Source organism: Panthera leo, chromosome E3 (assembly GCF_018350215.1).
Source record: "Panthera leo isolate Ple1 chromosome E3, P.leo_Ple1_pat1.1, whole genome shotgun sequence".
NCBI classification, from domain to species: domain Eukaryota; kingdom Metazoa; phylum Chordata; class Mammalia; order Carnivora; family Felidae; genus Panthera; species Panthera leo.
Genome location: NC_056694.1, coordinates 22,911,802 through 22,936,185, shown reverse-complemented (window position 1 = coordinate 22,936,185; position 24,384 = coordinate 22,911,802). Strand labels below are relative to the sequence as shown.

At 43.8% G+C, this 24,384-nt stretch overlaps 1 long non-coding RNA gene across 2 annotated transcripts in view; it reads right to left on the bottom strand.

Moving 5' to 3' along the window:
* Positions 1-24,384, bottom strand: part of LOC122209446 — a 32,534-nt gene that overhangs the window by 5,003 nt on the left and 3,147 nt on the right. The window contains exons 2-4 of one of the 2 annotated variants that reach the window (XR_006197606.1): positions 20,571-20,613; positions 7,318-7,564; positions 2,598-2,734 (exon numbers count right to left, since the gene is read on the bottom strand). This is a non-coding gene — a long non-coding RNA (uncharacterized LOC122209446). Of the gene's footprint in view, positions 1-2,597; positions 2,735-7,317; positions 7,565-20,570; positions 20,614-24,384 lie in introns of those variants that run through there. The other variant, XR_006197605.1, reaches the window with a different exon arrangement.

The window sequence follows — 24,384 nt, the reverse complement described above, 5'->3', positions numbered from 1 at the left end:
TGATGCTCTGACAGCATTTGAGGTAGATTTTTTTCATATGTTTATTGGCTAGTTGCATTTATTCCTTTGCCAGTTATCCGTTCGCATACCTTCCCCATTTTTCTATCAGAATATACCTCTTTTCCTATTTATAAGAGCTCTTAGAAAGAATAATGAGGGGTGCCTGGGTGGCTCAGTCGGTTAAACGTCTGACTTCAGCTCAGGTCATGATCTCACGGTTCATGCGGGTTTGAGGCCCGTGTTGGGCTCTGTGCTGACAGCTCAGAGCCTGAAGCCTGCTTTGGATTCTGTGTCTCTCTCTCCCTCTGTCCCTCCCCCACTCGTGCTCTGTCTCTCAAAAATAAGCATTAAAAAAATTTTTTTTAAAGAATAATGAAAAGATATTAACCCTCTTCTGTCATTTACGTTGCAAGTAATTCCCTCAATTTCCCTCAATGGTCCTAATTGTGATAGCAGTACTTTTTACCATGTGGAGGTTTTTAATTTTTATGTAGGCAAATCTATCAGTTTTTCCCACAAACTTCCACACGCAGATTTTTTTTTGTGGCTTACTAGCAAAAATATACAGGAATTATTTTTTTAACTACAAAATTTTATTAAGGAAGATTGATAATGCTTTATGGAGAAACTGCCCATCTTGCTGACTAGGAACACAAGAATTGTCAAAGCATCCACACTGTACAAAGACAGGCCAAACAAAACTCCAAAAGAATTCTTATTTTGGAAGTAGGGATGCAGATTTCACCAAGTCAAAGTTCATCCAGAAGACCAAAAAGACAAGCATGGACTAGAATACTCTGAAAAATAGAAGGTGTGAAAGGGGCTTTGCCCTTTAGTAAAAACCTAATATTATTGTAGTTAATAATAGTTAAATAGTTAAATAGTGTGGCATTAGTACAGAAAACAAAGTGCAGTAGAGCAGATGGCTCAGCAACAGACACAAGTAGGTTTAGGAATTTATTATACGATAAAGTTGACATTGAGAGTCGGAGGACAATGGGGAACCTGGGTGGCTTAGGTGGTTAGGCGTCTGACTCTTGATTTCGGCTCAAGACATGAATTCACGGTTCATGAGTTCAAGCCCCATGTTGTTGGGCTCTGTGCTGACAGTGCCTGCTTGGGATTCTCTGTCTCCCTCTCTCTCTGCCCCTCCACTGCTCACTCGCTCGCTCTCTCTCAAAATAAATAAATAAACCCTTAAAAAAAAAAAGAATCGGAGGACAAGAATACGTGGTATATTTGCAATGGAATATTCTGCACCCATGAGAAAGAAGGAAACCTGAGCCAAGTTCCCCTGGCTAGCAATTGGTGCAGTAGTCTTGCCCCAGAGTCTGCATTTTAGACCACAGGAAGGGGTGTTGAGGCTGGCAAGTCTGTCTTCATGGGGGGCACATCTGGGCCGCTACTCTTGGCCAGGCCGGTAAGCCTGGTAGAACCAAGGAACAGCCAGAGATTCATGGCATGCTGGCCCTGGAATGTTTGTGACCCCCATTTATTAAGCCCTTATGGCACATCAGTCATGGGGCTAAGTGTTTTCCAGACATGACCTCATTCCATATTCACGCCTCATAGCGGCCCTTGAGAAAGACACTGTTATTACTCACATTTTACAGAGGAAGAAGTTGAGGTTCAGAGGGATTAAAGAACTTGTCCAGAGTCTGGTGGTAGGAAAGGGGTGGAGCCAGGATAATAATCCAGGTCAGTCCCCGGGAGCCCGAGTTTTAACACCGTTGTGGTCTTCCGTGAATTTCCTGATCTTCCACCCATGGTATATATTTTGTGATTGTTGTGGCCTTGTTTTGCTTGGTAGGTTTTCTTGCATGTGAATTTTCTCCCCTTAGATGTGTACCCATGTTCACGATGTAATTTTTCTTAAGTCAAAAATGGAATCACGTTGTGCATTTTTAGCACAGCCTTTTCTGTTCTTCTTTTCTTGGTGCTCCCACCCTTTCTCGTTCTCCCCTCACATCCCTCCCTGGTAACCTATAAAACTCAGCAGTGTGACCTTCTACCGTTTTCTTCATTCTTATACATTACTCCCCACCCCCTACCTCTGCACTGTTTCTGGTTTTCTGATGTGTTCTTCTGAAGATGTTTCATGCAAATTCCAAAGTACTTTATCTGTTTTATATTTTTCACAAGTGATTGCACACCGTATGCCCTGTTTCCTGCCCCCATTTCTTTTTGCTAAAACATGTCTTGGTGATTGTCCTATTGTCAGAGCCTCGGCTTACAACTAGAAAAGTCACAAGACTTGAGAAGAAATCCAGTCCAGCAGAAGGAAATGTGACATCCAGAAGGCAGACAGCAGACATGAGTCAATCAGGCAGTGTCAGGGATCCTGACAGGTGGGCGGAGGCCCAAGCCTGGGAACGGTGGCAATATTGGGAATTCCGGGAGGCGGACCAACTTTGGGGGCTGTGTCATCTGGGAGCCCCAGCTACCAGACTGGTTGGAAGGCAGGTCCTGGGTGTCAGGAGAGGACTGCAAGATGCAGGAGGAATCCCAGTCCTGGGCAACTTACCAAAACACGCATTCAGGAACAGAGAGCTCAACAACCACAAAGCAATTCCACAAATATTTATTTAGTGGCTGCAACAAGCCAGGTGCTGAGCTGAATGCCGGCTTACACCTAAGACGAGACGGGCATGGTCCGTCCCTGTCTTCCCACAGCTTCATGGTCAGGTGAAGAGACAGACAGGTGAGAGGCTGTTGCTATTCAATATGCTAAGTGCTGGGGTGGGAGGTAAAGGATTCCATGGGAGAATGGGGGGGTGGGGGTGGGGAGAGAAGAACAATTAATCTGAATACATGTATCAGGGTAGGCTAACTGCTATAACTAACTACCTCCAAGTCTCAATGACTCAATACAATCCAGTTTACTTCTCACTCATGTTACACTTAAATGCTGGTTGGGGAGAAGGCAGGTGGGGCTCTGCTCCACACAGTCATGCAGGGATCCAGACCCCTTTTTCTAATGGCTCCACCCCCTTCCCCTGAGGTATTAGAGTTCTCCACGGTGTCCCCTGCATCCATCTGGCAGAGGAGGAAAAGAGAGACTAAAGTCGGGGGTGACACAGGAGGTTTTTTTATTTTTTATTTTTTTAATGTTTATTTATTTTTGAGACAGAGAGAGACAGAGCATGAATGGGGGAGGGGCAGAGAGAGAGGGAGACACAGAATCAGAAGCAGGCTCCAGGCTCTGAGCCATCAGCCCAGAGCCTGACGCGGGGCTCGAACTCACGAACCGTGAGATGGTGACCTGAGCTGAAGTCGGACGCTCAACCGACTGAGCCACCCAGGCGCCCCAGGAGGTTTTCATTAGGTGAGATTTGAATAGGTGTTCAAGCCATGAGTCACATGACTCCACCATCTGCACAGAAGCCTGGGAAATACAGTCCAGCTACAAGCCCAAGAAGTAAAAGAATCTGAGTTTGGTGAACACATAGCACTCTGTGCTGCACCAGACTTGGAAAGATGGGGAAAACTTCCTAGAGGGGTAGTTTTTAAGCAGATGCTTGGTGGATGCACAAGAGTTACCAGACAAACGGAAGAAATGAAGGAGATGAAAGAGAAATTGGGAAAGGCAGTTTTGCAGACAAACATCCCCGCCAGCAAGAATGCAGCACTTGGCTGGCTTGACTGGAGGAGCATGTGACTCTCGGTCATGGGGTCATGAGTTAAAGCCTCACATTGGGTGTAAAAATTACTAAAAAAACAAACTTAAAAAAATATAGGGGCACCTGGGCGGGCTCAGTCGGTTAAGTGTCCAACTTTAGCTCAGGTCACGATCTAACGGTTTGTGAGTTTGAGGGCCAAATTGTGCTCTCTGCTGTCAGTGCAGAGCCCCCTCAGGATCCTCTGTCTCCCTCCCTCCCTCTCTCTCTCTTTCTCTATCTCTCTGCCCCTCTCCTGCTCTGCTCTTTCTCTCTCTCTCAAATAAACTTTTAAAAAATGTATTTAAAAAATAAAATAATAAATACATAACAACACTCATCTTCCTTTAAGAATGCAAAGCATTGGGGCGCCTGGGTGGCGCAGTCGGTTAAGCGTCCGACTTCAGCCAGGTCACGATCTCGCGGTCTGTGAGTTCGAGCCCCGCATCAGGCTCTGAGCTGATGGCTCGGAGCCTGGAGCCTGTTTCCGATTCTGTGTCTCCCTCTCTCTCTGTCCCTCCCCTGTTCATGCTCTGTCTCTCTCTGTCCCAAAAATAAATAAAAAAAAAAAAAAAAAAAAAGAATGCAAAGCATTGAGGGGCACCTGGGTGGCTCAGTCCGTTAAGCATCCAACTCTTGATTTCAGCTTGGGTCATGATCTCGTAGTTTGTAGGTTCATGGCCCACATTGGACTCTACGCTAACAGTGCAGAGCCTGCTTGGGATCTTTTCTCTCCCTCTCTGCCCCTCCTCTGCCTGTGTTCTTTCACTTTTTTTCTCAAAATAAATAAACTTTAAAAAAAATTAAAAACAAAAATGCAAAGCACTGAAAATCATGGTAGGTTGAGGGAAAGAAAGAAGTTCCGCTTGTCCAGAGGGCAGAAGGCAAGCCGTGGTGGTGGAACAGCGGTAGGGGCTATATCAAGCAGGTCATTGTAAGCAGGGGCTCAGGAATTTATTCCGAGAAGAGTCAAAGCCATGGAAGGCGTTTCATATGAGGATCAAGTCTGTACTCTAGAAACATCTCTTTGGTTCAGGGGACCTGAAAAGATACCAGAAGAGCAGCCGTCTGAGAAGAGACGGCAACGTGACCTATGGGATTGGCTGTAGGAAGACGTGGACAGTTCTAGATTATCAGGAAGTGGGATTTCTAGAATTCACGATGGATTAGATACGCAACTAAGCAAAGGGCAGGCAGGAATTGTGCTGGGTTTCCATCTTGGACCAGTGAATGTTTGGTGAGTCCATGAATCCATTTGCCAGGAAGGGCAACTCTGTCTGGAGGGTTTTTAAACTTTGGACTTGTGGAATTTGTGGTGTCTATGGGACATTTAGAGAGGGATCCCTTGCAGGCCATCGAATTGGGTCTGAAGATTAAGAGAAGGATTTAAGCCCAGGAGGTAGTCATGAAAGTCAGTGAGCTTACTCTATAGGCAGGAAGAAGGACAGGAGAGAGGAGGGAAAGGGAAAGGAGGGGAGGGGAGAGGAAGGGACGAGAGGAGAGGAGAGGAGAGGGGAGGAGAGGAGAGGAGAGGAGGGGAGGTGAAGGGTGGGGAGAGGAAGGGACGAGAGGAGAGGAGAGGAGAGGAGAGGAGAGGAGAGGAGGGGAGGTGAAGGGAGGGGAGGGGAGGGGAGGGGACGAGAGGAGAGGAGAGGAGAGGAGAGGAGAGGAGAGGAGGGGAGGGGAGGGGAGGGGAGGGGAGGGGAGAGGAGAGGAGGGGAGGGGAGGGGAGGGGAGGGGAGGGGAGGGGAGAGGACAGGGGAGAGGAGAGGAGAGAAGGGAAGAAGGCTTGGCATGAAGCCCTGTGTGGAAGTGGAGCTCACATAGGCATCTAATAGGAAACAACCAGCTATATAAGACAAAAGAAATTTAACACATCGCATCATGAAAATCAAGAAAACAAACAATTTGCGGGTGCCTGGATGCCTCAGTCAGTTAACTGTCCGACTTCAGCTCAGGTCATGATCTAGAAGTTTGTGGGTTCGAGCCCCGCGTCGGGCTCTGTGCTGACAGCCTGGAGCCTGCTTTGGATTCTCTATCTCCCTCTCTCTCTGCCCCTCCCCTGCTCTCCCTCTGTCTCTCTCTCAAAAAAAATAAATAAGTAAACAAATATTTTTTAAACATTTTTTAAGAAAAAAATTCATGAAGGCGTGAGTGGTCCACAGGATAAAACCTGCAGAGAGGGAAAGTAAATTAAGGGCCGAAAAGCATCCATTCATTGGGGAAGTTGGTGACATGCGTGAGAGCCAGACTGCAGAGGACTGACCAGAAGGAGTGGGCAGCACATTAGGGGCACAGCCGTGAAAGAGGGGAGGGATCAGACCGTCATGAAGGGGTGTTTGGTATATCAGCAGAAGGTGTTCTTTGCTTTAACAAGGAAGGAAGACACCTTTCCTCGACATCTTGGCACTTTGTAAGTTCTTTGGAACTTAAACACTATCCTGGGGAAAAGAGTGGTGAACTCCAAATTCATCCATTTAACAAATATTTATTAAGCACTTACTATGTGACAGGCAAGCACCTTCTGGGGTGTCCCAGACATCCCCAGGCCCCTGCCTGTATTGAGTTTGCATTCTAATGGGGCACTACTACTAAGATCTGCTTCTACTCACGTTTCTGGCACCAAATGCATGGGAGGTTTTTTTTCCCTCCATCGACCCATTTTCAGAGTCTCTGGACACCAACTGGCTGTCCTGGAATTTAATTTAATTTGGACACTAGCTACCTGGAATTAGTTCAGACCCCACAGGTTAAGGACTCAGTCCCATAAGATGCCAGTCATAAGCCGTGGGTGCCCATGGCGCCCACATTTCTGTCCACCTTGGCAACAAAGTTGGGAATTCCCACAACTACCTCTCGGGTTTGATAACATTCTAGAACATCCTAGAACATGTTTGATAATATCCTAGAATATTTTCCCTCACAAAACTCAGGGAAACATTTTATTTACATTTACTGGTTTATCATTTTATTTTTTTTAATTAAAATATTTTTAATGTTTATTTATATGACAGAGAAAGAGAAAGAGAGTGTGTGAGCCGGGGAGGGGCAGAGAGAGAGGGAGACACATAATCTGAAGCAGGCTCTCAGCTCCCAGCTATAAGGGCAGAGCCTGATGAGGGGCTTAAACCTATGAGCTGCAAGATCATGACCTAAGCCGAAGTCAGATGCTTAACCGACTGAGCCCCCAGGTGCCCCTACACTTACTGGTTTGTTATAAAGGACACAAGTCCAAAACAGATGAATGGAAGAAATGCATGTGGCAAGGCACTGGGGGAGAACACGCAGAGCTGCCACGTCCTCTCAGAATGTGCCATCACCCCCCAGCACCTCTATGTGATCACCAGCCTGGAAGCTCCTCAAACCCCATCATTTGGGAGTTTTTATGGAGGTCCCATTATTTAGGCATGATTGACTGAGTTACTTACCAGTGGCCAATAAATTAATCTCTAGCCCCTGTCTCCTCCCAGCAAGTGGAGGGAGGTGATAGAGTAGAAAGTTCCAAACCTCTAATGCCAGGGTTGGCTCACCTGGCAACCAGCCCCGTTTGAAGCTATCCAAGGGCCCACCAAGAGTCACCTCATTAGCATAAACTCAAGTCTGGTTGGAAAAGACTAATTATGAATAACAACAACAACAACAACAAAAACGCTCCTCTTACCCCATGATGCTAGAAATTCCGGTGATGGAGAAAACTATAAAAGCAGGGTTGGGAAGAAAATTCCAGAGTTCAGTTTTGGATAATTATTCATTTGGAGATGCCTGTTGAACATCCATGTGACACGGTCAAGAAGACAGATAAGTGTGTGCTTAGATTTCAGCGAAGATGCTGGAGATATTGATTTGGGAGTCTTCAGCATATGGGTCATCATTAGACTTGAAATTGGCTGACAGTAAGTTTCTGTTTCCTGGAAGAAGAAGCCAGAAAAAGAAATTACGTTGCTACAGAAAAGTAAACAGTCTTACGTCGTTTCCCATCCAAGTCTGTGGAATGAAATTCAAATCTTCTCCACTAGAATGGGTTGAGGCTCTTTAAACCCATCCAGGCATGACCGAACTGGAGCCAGGCAGGGTCGGGCTTGCTGGGAGGGCGGAGGAAGGCTGCAGACCTTGGAGCCCTCTCCACTGCTTCTACATTAGCACCTGGAAATCAACAGCCGACTTTGTGTCTTCAACAACGATTTGTCTGTCATGCCTGCTGGCATTGTTTTCACCCTGCTGAGACTTGTCAGTTCAAAAGCCAGAAGGAATGCATCTGGTTGTTAGACCAGCAAAACTTTGGCAAAGTAAGGGACACAGTATTTAGAACAAAAGTTTTCCATTGTTGGTGGTCACGGGCAATCAACCACGTCATCAACAAATAATACTAACAACTAATAATTAAGCCCTTCCTGTATACCCAGCACTCTAAGAGCATTGAATTCATCATCTCATTCTGCCCTAACATTAAGCCTGTGCAGTATTACTATTATCCTCTGTTTTACATGTATAAGTAAGCACAGAGAGGTTAAGTGATTTGCAAGAGGTCACACAGCAAGTAAATCAAGAAGAAGGAGGCAAATGCAACCGTGTCTGACTCCAAAGCCCTGTGCTTTGGAGGAATAAAATCAGGAAATGTTAGAAGCCTCCCCTTCCACCACCCTGCGCTCAGTGGCTAGAGAAGGTGTGCAGGTCTGGGTCCCCCAAGACTACATCAGCCTCCTCACCAGCCCTTAGCACAGGGATTGGCATATTATTGGTGTCCAGACCTTGCTGAATGGATGAATGATTGATTGAATGAACAAGCACACAAAAGAATGATTAGCTTACACCACACTGCATCGTGCTTAGCAATTCCCAAGTCTGTCTCCCCAGCTAGACCATGAGCTCCTGGAGGGGACAGACATCTATTTTTTACATATTATAACAAATGGGGTCAAACACATTGGGCAAAGTTTATATACAGGTTAAAGAGCATGGGCACTGTAGGCAGCTTACTCAGGTTAACCATGCCTGTATCAGTTGTGAGATCTTGAGCAAGCAGTTCAAACTCTGTGCTTTTACTTCCTTCTCTGGAAAATGGGGAAAATAATAATACCTATACCTTAAAGATATTTACCAAGATTAAGCCTCTGACTTCTGGTTTCGATTCAGGTCATGATCTCATAGTTTGTGAGTTCAAACCCTGCATCGGGCTCTGAGCTGACAGTGCAGAGCCTGCTTGGGATTCTCTCTCCCTCTCTCTCTCTTTCTCTCCCCCAAAAAGTAAATACACTTTAAAAATAAAAAATAGGGGCACCTGAGTGGGGTGCCTGGGTGGCTTGGTCGGCTAAGTGTCCGACTCATGATTTCAGCTCAGGTCATGATCTCGCGGTTTGTAAGTTCAAGTCCCACCTTGGGCTCTGCTCTGACAGTGCGGAGCCTGCTTGGGATTCTCTCCCTCTCTCTCTTTCTCTCTCTCAAAATAAGTAAATAAACTTAAAAAAAAATAAAAAAGTAAACAGGATCTTGGTAATAGTAAGGTGCTCAATAAACAGCAGCTTGTGTCTGTGGAGCCACAGAGAAAGAAGTCCCTGGTGGAGTCAGGTATGGTTTGTACCCTAAAGCATAAGAGTAAGTAGCATTTCCGAGGTGTGTTATGTTCCAGGGACTGAGCTAAGCACCTTATACGCATCACTGCATTTAATCCTCACAACAATCGTATGAGATGGGTACTATATTTTCCTATTTTCCTGACAAGGAAGACTGAGGTTGAGAGAGATTAAATAATTTGCCAAGAGTCACGAAGCCAGTCAGTGCAGGTGAAGGAACCAGTATGTGCTCCGGGAGATTAGGAGCCAGATCTTTTGTATCCGAAAGACAGAAACCATTCTAGGGCTTTCAAACAGAGGGAAATTCACACAAGGGACTGATTACACAGATGAGCCCACAGCTTAGCAGCCGAGTCGGTGATGGTGGGGCAACCGTGGGCTTTAGCAACAGTGGGAAGCTGCTGTCACAGGGAAGAGGCAGCGTCCCTCTCTGGGGCCACCGAGGAGCCAGAAGCACAGCAGGGGTTGCCAGGTGAGGAGCTAAGCCACGGAAGAGACTCAGCCTCTGCTGAAAATTCCTCCCTGGAGTTGGGAAGAGGGGAACATCCTAGCTCCTCCCGTTGTCCCCACCATCCAATCTAACAACTCCCCCCCACCCCCCCATCACTCTTTTTGGCTCAACTTAGCTGGGAGCCAGCTGGCAGCGGTGCCTGGGAAACAGCATTTGCAAAAGGTCAGGGAACAGATCTGAGACCAAACAAGCAAGATACCCCACATATTGTCTTGTTTGCCTTTGGAACCCCAGCACCTCACAGAGTGGTCGTGCTTAAGAGGCACTGCACAAATAGGAAGGAAAGACAGGAGGGAGGAAAGCAGCGAGAGAGCGACCTCAAATGCCTACAGAATCCAGGCAGCTTACACGGAGGCACGGCACAGACCAGTCATAGGGACTGGTGAGGCATATGTCAAACCAGAGGGCTGTGCACACACCCTGTCTAAATGGGGCAGCCCTCCTGAGCTGCGGCCAATTTCTGCCAAGCAGGAATGCACATTCGGTGTTGCCAGGTCAGCTGACTTTTCAGGAAAAACTGAAAATCCTAAACTCTCCAGTTAAATCTACCTCTTGTTAACTGTCGGCAATGAAATCAAATCCAGGTGAGCCTGGGACATCGTGTTGGGCCAGAAAGCATAGGCGCTTATCAAAGACTACTTAGGGTCACGGTCAAGTAGACAGGCTCCGGAGCCAGTCCGACAGGGCTCCCACTTGACTGAATTGGGTAATTTGTAAGCATCAAAGAGAATGAATGAATGAATGATCCTAGAATGGATCCTGCAACAGATAAAGGACATTAGTGGGAAAACTAAAGTCTAAATCAAACTTTGGTGTTCAGATAATTGTGACGTATTGGGGCACCTGGCTGGCTCAGTTGGTAGAACATTGGAGTCTTGATCTCGAGGTTGTGAGTTCCAGCCCCATGCTGGGCGTAGAGATTACTTAAAAATAAAACCTTTAAAAATATATATATATATTAGAAATGCATCAATATTGATTTCTCAGTTTTTTTAAAGGAACCCCAAAAGCACATAGGAACTCTCTGTATTATCTTTGCAACTTTTCCACAAATATAAAATTATTCCAGAATTCTAAGGTCTTTTTTTTTTTTTTTTAATTAATTTATTTTTGAGAGAGAGAAAGGGAAAGGGAGACAGAGGATCCAAAGCAGGCTCTGGACTGACAGCAGAAAGCCGGATGTGGGGCTGAACTCTGAGATCAGGACCTGAGCTGTAGTGGGACGCTTAACCTGACTGAGCCACCCAGGGGCCCCCCAAAGGTTATTTTTAAAAAATAATGAATGCAATGGAATGAAACATCTTAACTGTATTTTTAAAGATCACTGAGTTCATGATCATGGTGCCTGGGTGGCTCAGTTGGTTGAGTGTCCGACTCTTGATCTGAGATCTTGATCTCAGGATCCTAAGTTCAAGCCCTGCGTTGGGCTCCCTGCTGGGCATGAGGCCTACTTAAAAAAAAAAAAAAAAAAAAGTTCACTGAGTTCATAATGATACTCAGAGAGAGAGAAAACAGGAAAAATCTGTCAACACTGGAGGCGTCTACTGAATCAAATCCTTACTCTCAAACATAGTAACTAAAAGGAAAGAATTCATTCTGCCCTAGTCAATGGGAGGAAGAAGCTCTTCTTTTAAAAAAAAAATTTTTTTTTTACATTTTATTTATTTTTGATAGACAGAGAGAGACAGAGCACAAGTCGGGGAGGGGCAGAGAAAGACGGAGACACAGAATCCGAAGCAGGCTGCGGGCTCCAAGCTGTCAGCACAGAGCCCGATGCGGGACTCAAACTCACAAACTGCGAGATCATGACCTGAGCCAAAGTCGGATGCTTAACCAACTGAGCCACCCAGGTGCCCCTAGAAGCTCTTCTTTACACAACAATGCCCCCTCGTAAATGGTGAAGGAATAATAGCATTACAATTTTGCAACCCCTGATGAAAGAACTGACTCAGGCAATGATCATTATCGGATGCTGACACCTGAGGTGAAAGGTTCAAGGAAGACTGAATAGTCACATGATGCCAATCATTGGCCCACAGAGGTCTTACTGGTTATAAGTGAAGAAATAACTTGACAATGCACGGGCCAGGTTTTCACCATCTGAACCCACTCATCAATCTTAGCTTCACTCATGTGACAGCCCGTCACTCTGAACCTTCTGGTGTGATGCAACAGGACACTGACAGCCCCATCTAGGAAGAACTCTTGCCAAAAATGTCTTGCTAAAATCTGATCAAGTCTTTAGATCTAGTTTCTAGTGTACCGGAAATACAGGAGCTAGAGGGTCAAGTTAAATACATCACGAGAAAGCAGTCAGACCAAGCCAAGAAGGAAGGGCATTCTACCAGTAAGACAATAGACTTCATTTCTTCAGTGAGTCAATGACCTGGAAAAAAGGGAGGAGAGGGAGGAGAAGCAATTCTAGACTTAAAGAGACGTAAAAGATATGACCGAACACAGTTTGTGGACCTTGATTGGGTCCTGGTTTGAATAAAGTGTAAAAGACATTTGGGGTAAGTGTAGATATGGTGGAATTTGATGATTTGAGGTTCATTTTGTTAGGTGTTACAATGGTTAACATGGCTAAGTAAAGAAGTGTCTGATTTTTGTTAAAGGGTGCGTATGAAAAGATTTAGGGATGAAATGTCACGTTGATTATACATATTTTAAAATACTTTGGCCAAACCCAATATGGCAAAACGTTCACAGTTGTTTTATCTAAGTAATATATATATGGATACTCATTATATGATTCTCTCTACTTTTCTGCATGCTTGAAATTATCCATAATAGGGGCACTTGGCTGGCTCAGTCAGTAGAGCATGACACTTGATCTCAGGGTTGTGAGTTCAAGTCCCACGTTAGGCATGGAGCCTACTTTAAAAAAAAAAAAAGAAAAGAAATTAATCACAGTAGAGAACAAAAGACAAGAGCAGGCTCAACAAGCATTCATTTATCTCACAAATATTTATTGAGTGCCTACTATGTACCAGGCACTGATTTAGGCACTGGGGCTGTAGTGATTGAAAAAAATTTAAAGTCCTTTCCTGCCCTCCTGGAATTGCATCCAGGTGGAGAAGAAAGACAATCAAGCAGGTACAGTATAATGTAGGTCAAGTGGTGACAAGTGCTATGCAGAAAAACAAAGGCAAGAAAAAAAGGACAAGAAGAATATCTATGTTGGGTAGATACTGCTATTTTATGGGGGATAATCTAGGAAGACTTTCCTGAGGGATTGACATTTGAGCAGAGCTCTAAAAAATGTGAGAAAAAACAAACACTGGGATACTTGGTAGAGGAGCAAAGGTTTAAAACAGAGGGAATGGTAAGTGCAAAGGTCCTGAGGTAGGAGCATGCTTCAAGTTATTCAGGAAGCAACAAGGAGGCCAATGAGGGTCATGTGGAATGACAAGAGGGAGAATGGTGGGAGATGAGCTCAGAGAAGTGGTGAAGGGGAAGAAGGGTCACAGATAATGGGGAAACTTCCAGGCCATTCCAGCTTTTACTCTGAGATGAGAAACATTGAAGGAGGGACATGATTTGACTTAGTTTTATTATTGTTGTTGTTGTTGTTGTATTTCTAAACACACAAAAGGAGAGAGATATGAACACTCATATACCCATCACCCAGTCTCATCACTGATTTATGCTGCATCTTATTTCATCCATACCTTCCTCACCACCCAAACAGATTATTTTGAGGTAAATTTCCCAGACATCTTATCATTTCACCTGTAAATATATTTATATACATCTTTAAAATATAAGGCTCCTTTAAGAAAACTCACAACAGACTGTCATCACACCTAAAAAATTAACAATAACTCCTGAATATTGTAAACTATTTAGTGTTCAGTTGTCCCAACTGTCTTATCAATAATTTTCAGAGTTGATATGAATCAGCATCCGAATAAGAATAATGAATCACAATTGTTAAAATAGCTCTTAAATATATTTCAGTCCCTAGGATTCTCCTTTTTTCTTTCGGTTTTATTGAGATACAACTGACAGCACTGTGTAAGTTTAAGGTGTACAGCATAATGACTTGATTTACATAAATTGTGAAATAATTACTACAGTAAATTTAGTTAACATCCATTAGTTCATGTAGATACAAAAAAAGAAAGGAAGGAAGGAAGGAAGGAGGAAGGAAGAAGGAAGAGAGGAAGGAAGACTTTTTTTCTTATGACAAGAGTTTTTTTAATTTACTCTTTAGCAACTTTCAGATATACCTATGGCAGTGGTAACTATACTCATCACGTTGTCCATTACACCCCCAGCATGTGTTTATTGTACAACTGGAAGTTTGTACCTCTTGACCACCTTCTCCTATTTCCCCTACCCTCCACCCCCTGCCCCTGGTAACCACAAATTGGATCTCTTTATCTAGGAGTTTGTTTTTTTGTTTGTTTTTAGGTTCCACATATAAGTGAAATCACAGAGGTTTTGTCTTTCCCTGTCCGACTTACTTACTTAGCCTGACACTCTCAAGGCCCATCCATGTTGTTGCAAATGGCAGGATTTCCTTCTTTTTATGGTTGAACAGTATTCCCTTGCATATATACACTGTAACTTGTTTATCCATTCATCTGTCAATGGACACTTAGGTTGTTTCCATGTCCTGGTTATTGTAAATAATGCTGCAATGCACATGGAGGTGCAGATATCCCTTCGATATAGTGATTCTGTTTCCTTTGGATTCATACCCAGTCGTGAAATTTTTGGATCATCTGGTAGTTCTACTTTTAAGTTTTTGAGGGTCCAGGATTCTCCTTCATATCTATTTTTCTTTTTTTTATTTTTCAATTGAAAAACCTGGCTCATTTGTCCCATAGAGTTTCCTACCATCTGAATTTTGCTGCTTAGACCCCCATGGTATTATTTAACATGTTCCTCCGGATTTCGTATTCGTATAAATTGGTAGTTCTATCTAGAGACCTGATCGGATTCAAGTTTACTTTTGGGAGGGAGGGTCAAGACTACTTCATAGATAACGTTGGGTACTTTCGTTAGAAGATGCATAATGTTGAGGGGCGCCTGGGTGGCTCAGTCAGCTAAGCACCTGACTTCGGCTCAGGTTATGATCTTGCAGTTTATGAGTTCAAGCCCCACATTGGGCTCTGTACTATCAGTGCAAAGCCCACTTCAGATCCTCTGCCTCCCTCCCTCTCTCTCTCTCTCTCTCTGCCCTCCCTCACTTGTCCCTCTCTCTCTCTCTCTCTCAAAAATAAATTAAAAATTTCTAAAAAGATGCATAATGTTTGATCGCCTCTCATGTCATCATCTAAACAGCCACAAATGATTTTTGCTTAGATCTGTTAATTCTTTAGAAGCTTCAAAGTGTTGGCATTTTGTTTTATTTTCTTCTTTCTTTCATGTATATAAGATATGCAAAGTTCCCCACACCACCTATTTGGCTACCCTGCATAGGACAAGCATAACATACGCTTGGCTCTTTCCCTTTATAAAATTTCAAAATAATGAATTAATACCCTAGTCCGTTCCTTCTCCATTGCCACATAAGAAATTACCCATGTAGTGGCTTAAAACAATACCCATTTATTATGTTACAGTCTCTGTGGGTGAAGAATCCCAGTCTGGTTAGCTGGGTCCTCTCCTGCAGTCTCTCACCAGGCTGTCATCAAGGTATTGGTTGGGGCTGTGGTCTCATGGAAAGGCTTGACTGGGGAGAGATTTGCTTTTGAGCTCACTCACACAGTTGGGGAGGGGAGTACACAGGGCGTTACCACTAAGAGGCAACCTTTGGGGGCCACCCTACTGTCATCCTGCCACACCCAGCATTTTTCTGTTTGCTTACTAAGACCTGGATTATTTAAATCTTTTTTTTTTTTTTTTTAAGTAGGCTCCACGCCCAATGTGGGGCTTGAACTCACAACCCCGAGATCAAGAGTTACACAACAGAGTTCTACCAACTGAGCCAGCCGGGTACCCACGATGACCTGGATTATTAAAGCATAAAAGGATTATTCTGGCTGCTACGTGGAAACTATAGAGCAGGGGAGCATGCTGTAAGCATTCCCAGTCTCATTATTTGCTACCTCACTATTAAATAATGACTTAAACTTAACAATGAGACAATAAGAGACCTCGTTAGCATATTGGCTGGGAGTGGAATCCTGAGCAAAACCGTGTACAGGAGCAGGGCCTCTGCCCTGCTCCGGAACGCCAGCCTAAGAGTGGTGTTGGTGCTGTGTGTTCTTCGAGCTCCAGCTGTAGCTCCAGTAAAGCCTTGCCTGTGCCTTTGGTTTGGGGGTACAGCCTCACTACATATCATTGTGGGGGCCCCCAAACCTGAGTCCAGTAACAGGACTACGTAAGGGTAAACAGTTCCTGTTGTTATTTTATGGTTGTTGAAACGATTATTGTAACATACGTGGTTAAACTAATTTTCTAAAGTTTATTTAATTTGAGAGAGGGAGGGAGGGAGGGAGAGAATCCCAAGCAGGCTCCGCACTGCCAGTGCAGAGCCCGACTCCTGGCTCCTGACCTGAGCAGAAATCAAGAGTCAACTGCTGAACCCACAGAGTGACCCAGGCACCCCTATTAAACTCTAGTTTTGAAGGCCACATAATTGCTCATTTCTTTAAGGCTGCCCCACCTGTCGCTGGCTGTGGCCCCACACTAGCTAGCAAGGTTTTGTCTCTCAGTAGACTGAGCCAAACGAACATCTCCTGTTTTCTTTCCCAGCTGAACCAGTGATTTCAGGCCACTTCAGTAGCAATTAAATAGCTTCAAAAGTGAATCCGACTCATTAAAACACTCAGTTGTCTGAGAGGACTTGGTCCTAAAGCAAACCGGGCTCCTCCTATTTTTTTTTTTTTTTTTTAAGTGTAAACACTGTTTATTAGGGTTTTTCAAGTTTTTATTTTATTTGTTTTTTAGGGTTTTTCAAGTTTTTAATTACATGAGTGATATACGAAATAGTTTTTTTTTTTAAGTAATACAGTAAGAGACTCTTAAAAACTGAGAACAAACTGAGGGTTGATGGGGGGGTGGGAGGGAGGGGAGGGTAGGTGATGGGCATTGAAGAGGGCATCTTTTGGGATGAACACTGGGTGTTGTATGGAAACCAATTTGACAATAAATTTCATATATTAAAAAGAAAAAGTAATACAGCTAAAGGTAAAATTACCCTTGACTATCCTACCTCTGCTAATGCCCTTTCTTTCTTTTTTTTTTAAACTGTCTAGCCCTATTTTTTTTATTTTTATTTTTTAATGTTTATTTATTTTTGAGACAGAGAGAGACAGAGCATGAACGAGGGAGGGTCAGAGAGAGAGGGAGACACAGAATCTGAGCAGGCTCCAGGCTCTGAGCCGTCAGCACAGAGCCCGACGCGGGGCTTGAACTCACGGACTGTGAGATCATGACCTGAGCCAAAGTCGGCCACTTAACCAACTGAGCCACCCAGGTGCCCCAATGCCCTTTCATTCTAGAGGTAACCACAATTAATAATCTGGTGTGTACCCTTGTACAACTTTGTCCCTGCATTTACATAAACATGTATGTACTCATTAAAATGAACTCTATTGTTTTATATGGTTTCTATAAATTGTCCTATTGTAGGCATTGTTCTGCAACTTGCTTCAAAATCTTCAAAAGTGAGTATCACTGGGGATAAAAGGCACAGCAAAGAAAATATAATCAATGACACTGGAATAGCATTGTATGATGACAAACCGGAGTTACACTGTGGTGAGCACAGCATAAGTACAGGGTGGTCAAACTGCTACATTGTACACCTGGAACTAAGGTAACATTGTGTGTCAACTGTACTTCAATATAAAAACAATAATCATTAAAAAATAAAATATAAAAAAAAATAAAAGGGCATATAACTGAAAACAAAACAAAACAAAGTGACCACGACTCATTAAATACCCAATTGTTTGGGAAGATTTGGTGCTAAATTTTCCCACGTCCCACCTCCAATCCCCCAGCAAATTATGTCAGCTACCCCTGAAAAATAAACCCAGAACCTCACTACTTCTCACTACCTCCATGTCACCCACCCTGTTCTTGCTTCATCTCTAGGCTTCCTGTGGTCCATTCTCAAGAATTCTTACAGAAAGTCTTTTCAACTTCTAGCCAGACGTACCCAAAATAACTGAAGGCAGGAACTGAAGCAGATATCTGTATACCCAAGCTCATTATAGCACTATTCACAATAGCCCCCAAAACGTCTATCAACAGGTAAATGGAAAATATATACATGCAATAGAATATCATTCAGTCTTAAAAAGGAAGAAAGTTCTGCAGCACCTGGGTGGCTCAGTCGGTTCAGCGTCCGACTGCGGCTCAGGTCATGATCTCGCGGTCCGTGAGTTCGAGCCCCGCGTCGGGCTCTGTGCTGACGGCTCAGAGCCTGGAGCCTGTTTCAGATTCTGTGTCTCCCTCTCTCTGACCCTCCCCTGTTCATGCTCTGTCTCTCCCTGTCTCAAAAATAAATAAACGTTAAAAAAATGCTTAAAATGGCATATTTTATGTTATGTATATCTTATCACAATAAAAAAAATGTTAAAAATTTTTCAGTCAAGTTGCATCATCCCAAGCCCTCCAAAGGCCCTCCATCTCGATGACTCAACATTACAGTCCCTACACTGGCCCTCCTACATGTTTTATCCCCTCCTCCCCAGCTTCCTAAAGCCCCCTCTTCTCCTAGTTCACTTCTGCTCCAGACACACTGGCCTCCTTACTGTTCCTCAAATACACCAGGCAAGCTCTCTGCCTCAGGGGCTTTGCACTTGCTGTTCCTTCTGCCTGGTACGTTCTTCCAGGTATCTGCAGGGTTAGCTTCCTCACCTCCTATACACTGACAATCCTCCCTAAAATCCAACCTCTGTCCAATCTCCTCTGGCCTGAATGTTTTTTCTCCACAGCGTTATTACCATCTAGAAAATACATTCTCTGATTTGCTTATTGTCTGTCTTCCCTCCCTAGAATGTAAGAGTGTTCGAGTGTTTTCAAGTCTCCAAGCCACAACTTGACCTTTCTCAGGATTCCCGGATGCAACTGAAAACCTCAATAGCAAAGTTGTGAATCTATTCCCAGATCTTCTTCCTTTAGGTCAAGGCCTCTTGGGAGCTGATTAAATTTTTTCTCTGGGCCAGTACACAGAGAAAAATGGAAAGGTATGTGCTACAAGTGACCAGGTGAGCCCTGAGCGCCAGCCTGGCTGTGCCCCGTGGGATCTGGGCTCTGTGGTTAGATTTCTGGGAAGAAAGTGAAAACTGCCAGGCTTGGCAGTGGCCAGAAGCTTTTGAGGCCGGTTGGAGGGGAGAGGCCCAGCCGGGAAGCCGCGCTCAAATGCCCACAGGACGGAGACAAGTAGGCAGGCCGGCTGCACCAACTGTGGGCACCACGGGAGTGGGGGTCATGGGGAACCGGGGTCCATTCAGCTGCCCTGAAGCTCCAACTGTCCTGGGCCAAGCAGGAATGGAAGGCCTGTGTCACCAGACCTCCTGACTGCTCATTTTCCAGAGAATCAGGAAGTTGATTTTTATGTGCTATTCCCTGACTTTTAAACGTTAGCTCAAAATTGTTTTAATGCAATGTGGTGTGACGAAATATGTTTGAAAACTGGATCTCCCCCATTCCCCACACACCCCTCTATAGGACTACCAGTTTACAACTCCACGGTTTAGCAAAATGTATGAAAACATGGACTTTGGTTTCAGAGAGACCTGTTTTTTTCTGCAGTTTGGACAAATTCCTCAACATCTGCAAGTCTGTTTCTTTATCCATAAAATGAGAACAAAAATAGAACCTACCTCATAGGCTGGTTTTGGAGGAAGAAGGAGACTTAGCACACGTGTGCCTGGCAAATAGCGCCACAGTTCAATAATCGGGGTAGTGCAACAATTGGGGTGGGGTGGGGACATGGGCCCGGGGAATTCTGGGGAGAGAAAGAGTAACAAAAAGGGCAGCTTGGTGTCAGCTGTTTGTTGTGGTCAGAGGCAGAGGAGCACCGAAGCGTGCTATGGCCTATGGGAATGAGACTGGAGATCCAGGGACCCACCTTTGATCAATAGACTCGGATAAAGATTCTGCCAACCAAACCAGAGCTCCAGTGCCCAGGGCCTCCAGACCTGCAGGTGGCACTGCATCTCTAAGAAGCTCTATCTCAGGGCGTCACACAGGTCCCAAGCCGTGGCTGCCCATTCTGTACTTAAACACAGCCCTGATCTGTTTGAGCCTAACTGCAGGACTTCACATGTGTGTTTGTCTTAGTTTATCTTCTTAGTTAGGGCCAGACATTCCAGACCGTCAAGATCCTGTAAAAAGATATGTTACCTGTCCCTCCAAACTTCTTTTATAATTTGGATAACATTTTCACCAGAATCAGTTAGTAGTCTTGTGGTTGCAAGCAACAGAAACCCCAATGCAAGATGGCTTGAGAAGGAAAAAAGGCGGGGGGGGGGGGGGGGGGGGGATTTATAGCTTCAGGCACCTGCAATGTCCAAGGGTAGCCTGAGGTGATGCTTGACATGGGTCACATGATGAAACTATGACCTAGTTTCTGTCTGTCATCTTTCCAGATGGGCTCCATTCTTATATAGCCTCTTCACAGCTGCAGCCCCACATCTGAACAACTTGAAGCCTGTGGCACTCCAAAGGAAAAAGTCTTTGTATAGAGTTTCATTGACTATGGTTAACCTGACTTGGGTCACATTCCCTCCCTTGAACCAGTCAACATCCCAAGAGAAATGTAATGTGCTGATTACTAAACTGGGACTATACCAATCCTAAATGGAGTGGTAATAAATGAAATGGACTAGGGATGAGGAAGTGAGCTAAATCAGATACACTTACCTGAAGTAGAATAAATGAATGGATGCTCAGTGCCTCACTCCTCCTGAGAAGAAAAAAAAAATTACCTTATTTTTTAATGCAAAGTATTGTTTCAATAGTGGTTATAAAGCACAACATCTAACACTCCATTGATCACCAGGGAAGGCTTGGCTGATCTTGGATCCCTTTTACTATCTTATCATCTCCTTGAAGTGCATTAACCTGATTAAAGGAAAGAGGAAAACCATTCTTCCACACTAGTATATATAAATATTCAATATCATTTTTTTCAGCGGGCGGTTGGTATTTAGAGGCCTCCCAAACCAGTCATGAATCCATCCAGACATGAAATCACCCAACTGTGCCATAATTCAGCCCACAGTTCTTCCACTAGAAAAAGTTTGGTTTTGGTTTTAAATTTGGCCAAATGATGCATAGTTCTAAACACCTGGCAAAAGTCCTCTGCTATCCCTCAGACCAGGTCTCAGTTGAAAAAGAAGCAAGTTCACTCTTCAGAAACCCAAGCCAACTCTGAGAGAACAAAACTCTTTGTTCACAGTTGCTTGAAATGCATACCTTAACATTTGTTAGCCTAACAGCAACCCGTCCATAGTTCCTAGACACCCCCCAATGCCAGCTGCCCCCACACTGGAAATCATGACTCAAAGACATGTAGGGGCACCTGGGTGGCTCAGTTGGTTAAGCGTCTGATTTTGCCTCAGGTCATAATCTTGCTGTTCATGAGTTCAAGTCCCCTATTGGGCTCTCTGCTGTCAGCGCAGAGCCTCCTTTGGATCCTCTGCCACCCCCTCTCTTTGCCCCACCCCCACTAACACACATTCTCTCTCTCTCTCTCTCTCTCAAAAATAAATAAACATTAGAAAGAAAGAAAGAAAGAAAGAAAGAAAGAAAGGGAAGAAGGGAAAGAAGGAAGGAAGGAAGGGAGGAAGGAATGAAGGAGAAAGAAAGAAAGGAAGGAAGGAAGAAAGGAAGGAAGGAAGGAAGGAAGGAAGGGGGGAAGAAAGGCGTCTGGGTGGCTCAGTGGGTTGAACGTCCAACATCGGCTCAGGTGGTGATCTCATGATTCACGAGTTCCAGCCCTGCTTTGTGCTCTGTGCTGACAGCTCAGAGCCTGGAGCCTGCTTTGGATTCTGTGTCTCCCTCTCTCTCTGCCCATCTCCTACTTGTGCTCTGTCTCTCAAAAAAAACAATCATTTTAAAAAATTAAAAAAAAAACACCACATGCCATCTGTACAAAGCTGCTCACGGCAATACAGTCCTGGAGGAGACACACCCCAATAATATCTAACACCAGAGCCTGGCCAGGAAAATACAGCATGTGAACCAAAAGGAAAATCCTCTGAAATAATACGTATCAGGTTGAACCATATGAAATTGCCATTTTGCAGGTTAATGATAGTCATATATTAATTTGGTATGGTTACAGCTGAATAAAGTAGGGCAGTCATTTTCAAAGTGTGGTTCACAGACTTACAGAGTTGGGGTGGGGCTCCCAAAACCCTGTCAAGAGGAACAGGGGGTCAAAATTATTTTCATAATAGGGGCACCTGGGTGGCTCAGTCAGTTAAGTGTCCAACTTCAGCTCGGGTCATGATCTTGCAGTTCGTGGGTTCAAGCCCGGAAGCGGGCTCTGTGCTGACAGCTCAGAGCCTGGAGCCTGCTTTGGATTTGGTGCCTCCCTCCCTCTCTGCCCCTCCCCACTCATGCTCTGTCTCTCTCTCAAAAATAAAAATTTAAAAAATGTTTAAAAAATTATTTTCATAATAATACTAAGGTGTTATTTGCCTTTTTCTCCATGTTGACATTTGCACGGACATAGGCAATTGTTGACAAAAGCAATGTGGGTAACATTATATGAAACTGTATTTCCTTCATTTATTTCAACAAAAAAACATTGACACAATAGTCAGAGTACAGAAGCAGATGTCAGAATCACGCTGTCCTTTATTTAGCCAGATATTAAAGAGATTTGCAAAACTGCTAACCAATGCCATTCTTCCCACTAATATTTTTTTTTTGGAAAATATTTTTCATAAAGGCATTTTATTTATGTTAACATGTAGTGGGTTTATTATTTTTATATTTTAATGAATCAAAAATATTTTTTAAGTATCTGTTTTAATTTTTAATGTGGTTAAGTATTTGGATGTAACCTTCGTGAGCAAAAACTCTCTGGGGTCTTCAATAATATTTAAAAGTGCAAAGGACTCCTGAGACTGAAAACTTTGAGAATTCCTATATTAGGATAATTTACAGAAAAATATGCATGAAACGAAGTGGAAACAATCAACACAATAAGAAAATATGTAAAAAATGTGGAGGGATGCCTGGCTGGCTCAGAAGGTGGAGTATGTGACTCTTGATCTCAGGGTTGTGAGTTCGAGCCCCAAGTTGGGTATAGAGATTAGAACTAAAATCTTAAAAAAAAAAATGTGGAGACAGCACCAGGTTCAGAGACCACAATATTTTTTTAAAGAGATCATTTTTTTTTTAATACAGAAAAGTACAAAAAATAATGAAACAATCACCCAGGGTCTCACCACCCATAACTAAAAGTTAACATTTTGTACTGTTTGCTTTCAGTATTTTTTAAAAATTAATTAATTAGTTAATTAGACTTTCCAGCTAAAGTTAGAATTCCTTTGGTCCCCATCCTGTTGCTGAACTCCGAATATCATGAATTCTGGTGGTTTCCTTCCAGTATATAGTTATAAATTCCTTATGATATTTTAAAAATTTACTTGAAATAATTCATACTGTACAAATTAGTTTGCTGCAGTTAAGTGGCCAGGCCATGGGTTAAGACTATCTGGGTTCAAGTTCCTACTCTGATGCTTCTGTGACCTTGAGCAATTACCTCTCTGTGCCAGTTTCTTCATCTGTAAAATAGGGATAACATTGGTACCTATTCCATGAGGTTGTTGTGAGTTTTAATATAAGTGCCTGGAACAGCAACTGTCACAGAATTTTACCACTATAAAAGTATTTGCTTTTGCTCTCTTATTCCAACTTTCTTGCTTTTTAAAAAAATGTTTAAAATTCTTTTATTTATTTTTGAGAGAGAGACAGAGTGTGAGCAGGGGAGGAGCAGAGAGAGAGGGAGATACAGAATCCGAAGCAAGCTCCAGGCTCTGGGCTGTCAGCACAGAGCCCGAAGCAGGCCCGAACTCACAAACTGTGAGATCATGACCTGAGATGAAGTCAGACACTTAATTGACTGAGCCACCCAGGTGCCCCCAATTTTTTTGTTTTTCACTCACGATTTTGAAAAAAAACTTTAAATGTTTTTATTTATTTTTGAGACAGAGAGAGACAGAGCACGAGCAGGGGAGGGGCAGAGAGAGAGGGAGACACCGAATCTGAAGCAGGCTCCAGTCTCTGAGCTGTCAGCACAGAGCCCAACGCGGGGCTCGAACTCACGGACTGTGAGATCATGACCTGTGCTGAAGTCATACGCTCAATTGACTGAGCCACCCAGGTGCCCCTCAGTCACGATTTTGAAGTCTATAGACATTCATATACATAAAATATGTTCCTGTTAAGTGTTGTAGAGTATTCCATTGAATAAACATGCCATATTTTATTGTATTACTTCTTTACTACAAAAGCGATAAGAATAAACTAAAATTTCTACTTTAGAAGTTCACAGATTTATCTTGTCAAAAATCTTGGGGCACCTGGGTGGCTCAGTCAGTTAAGGGTCTAACTCTTGATTTCAGTTTGGGTCATGATCTCAACATTGTGAGATAGAGCCCCACAATTGGCTCCATAGTGGGTGTGGAGCCTGCTTAAGATTCTCCCTCTCCCTCTCCCT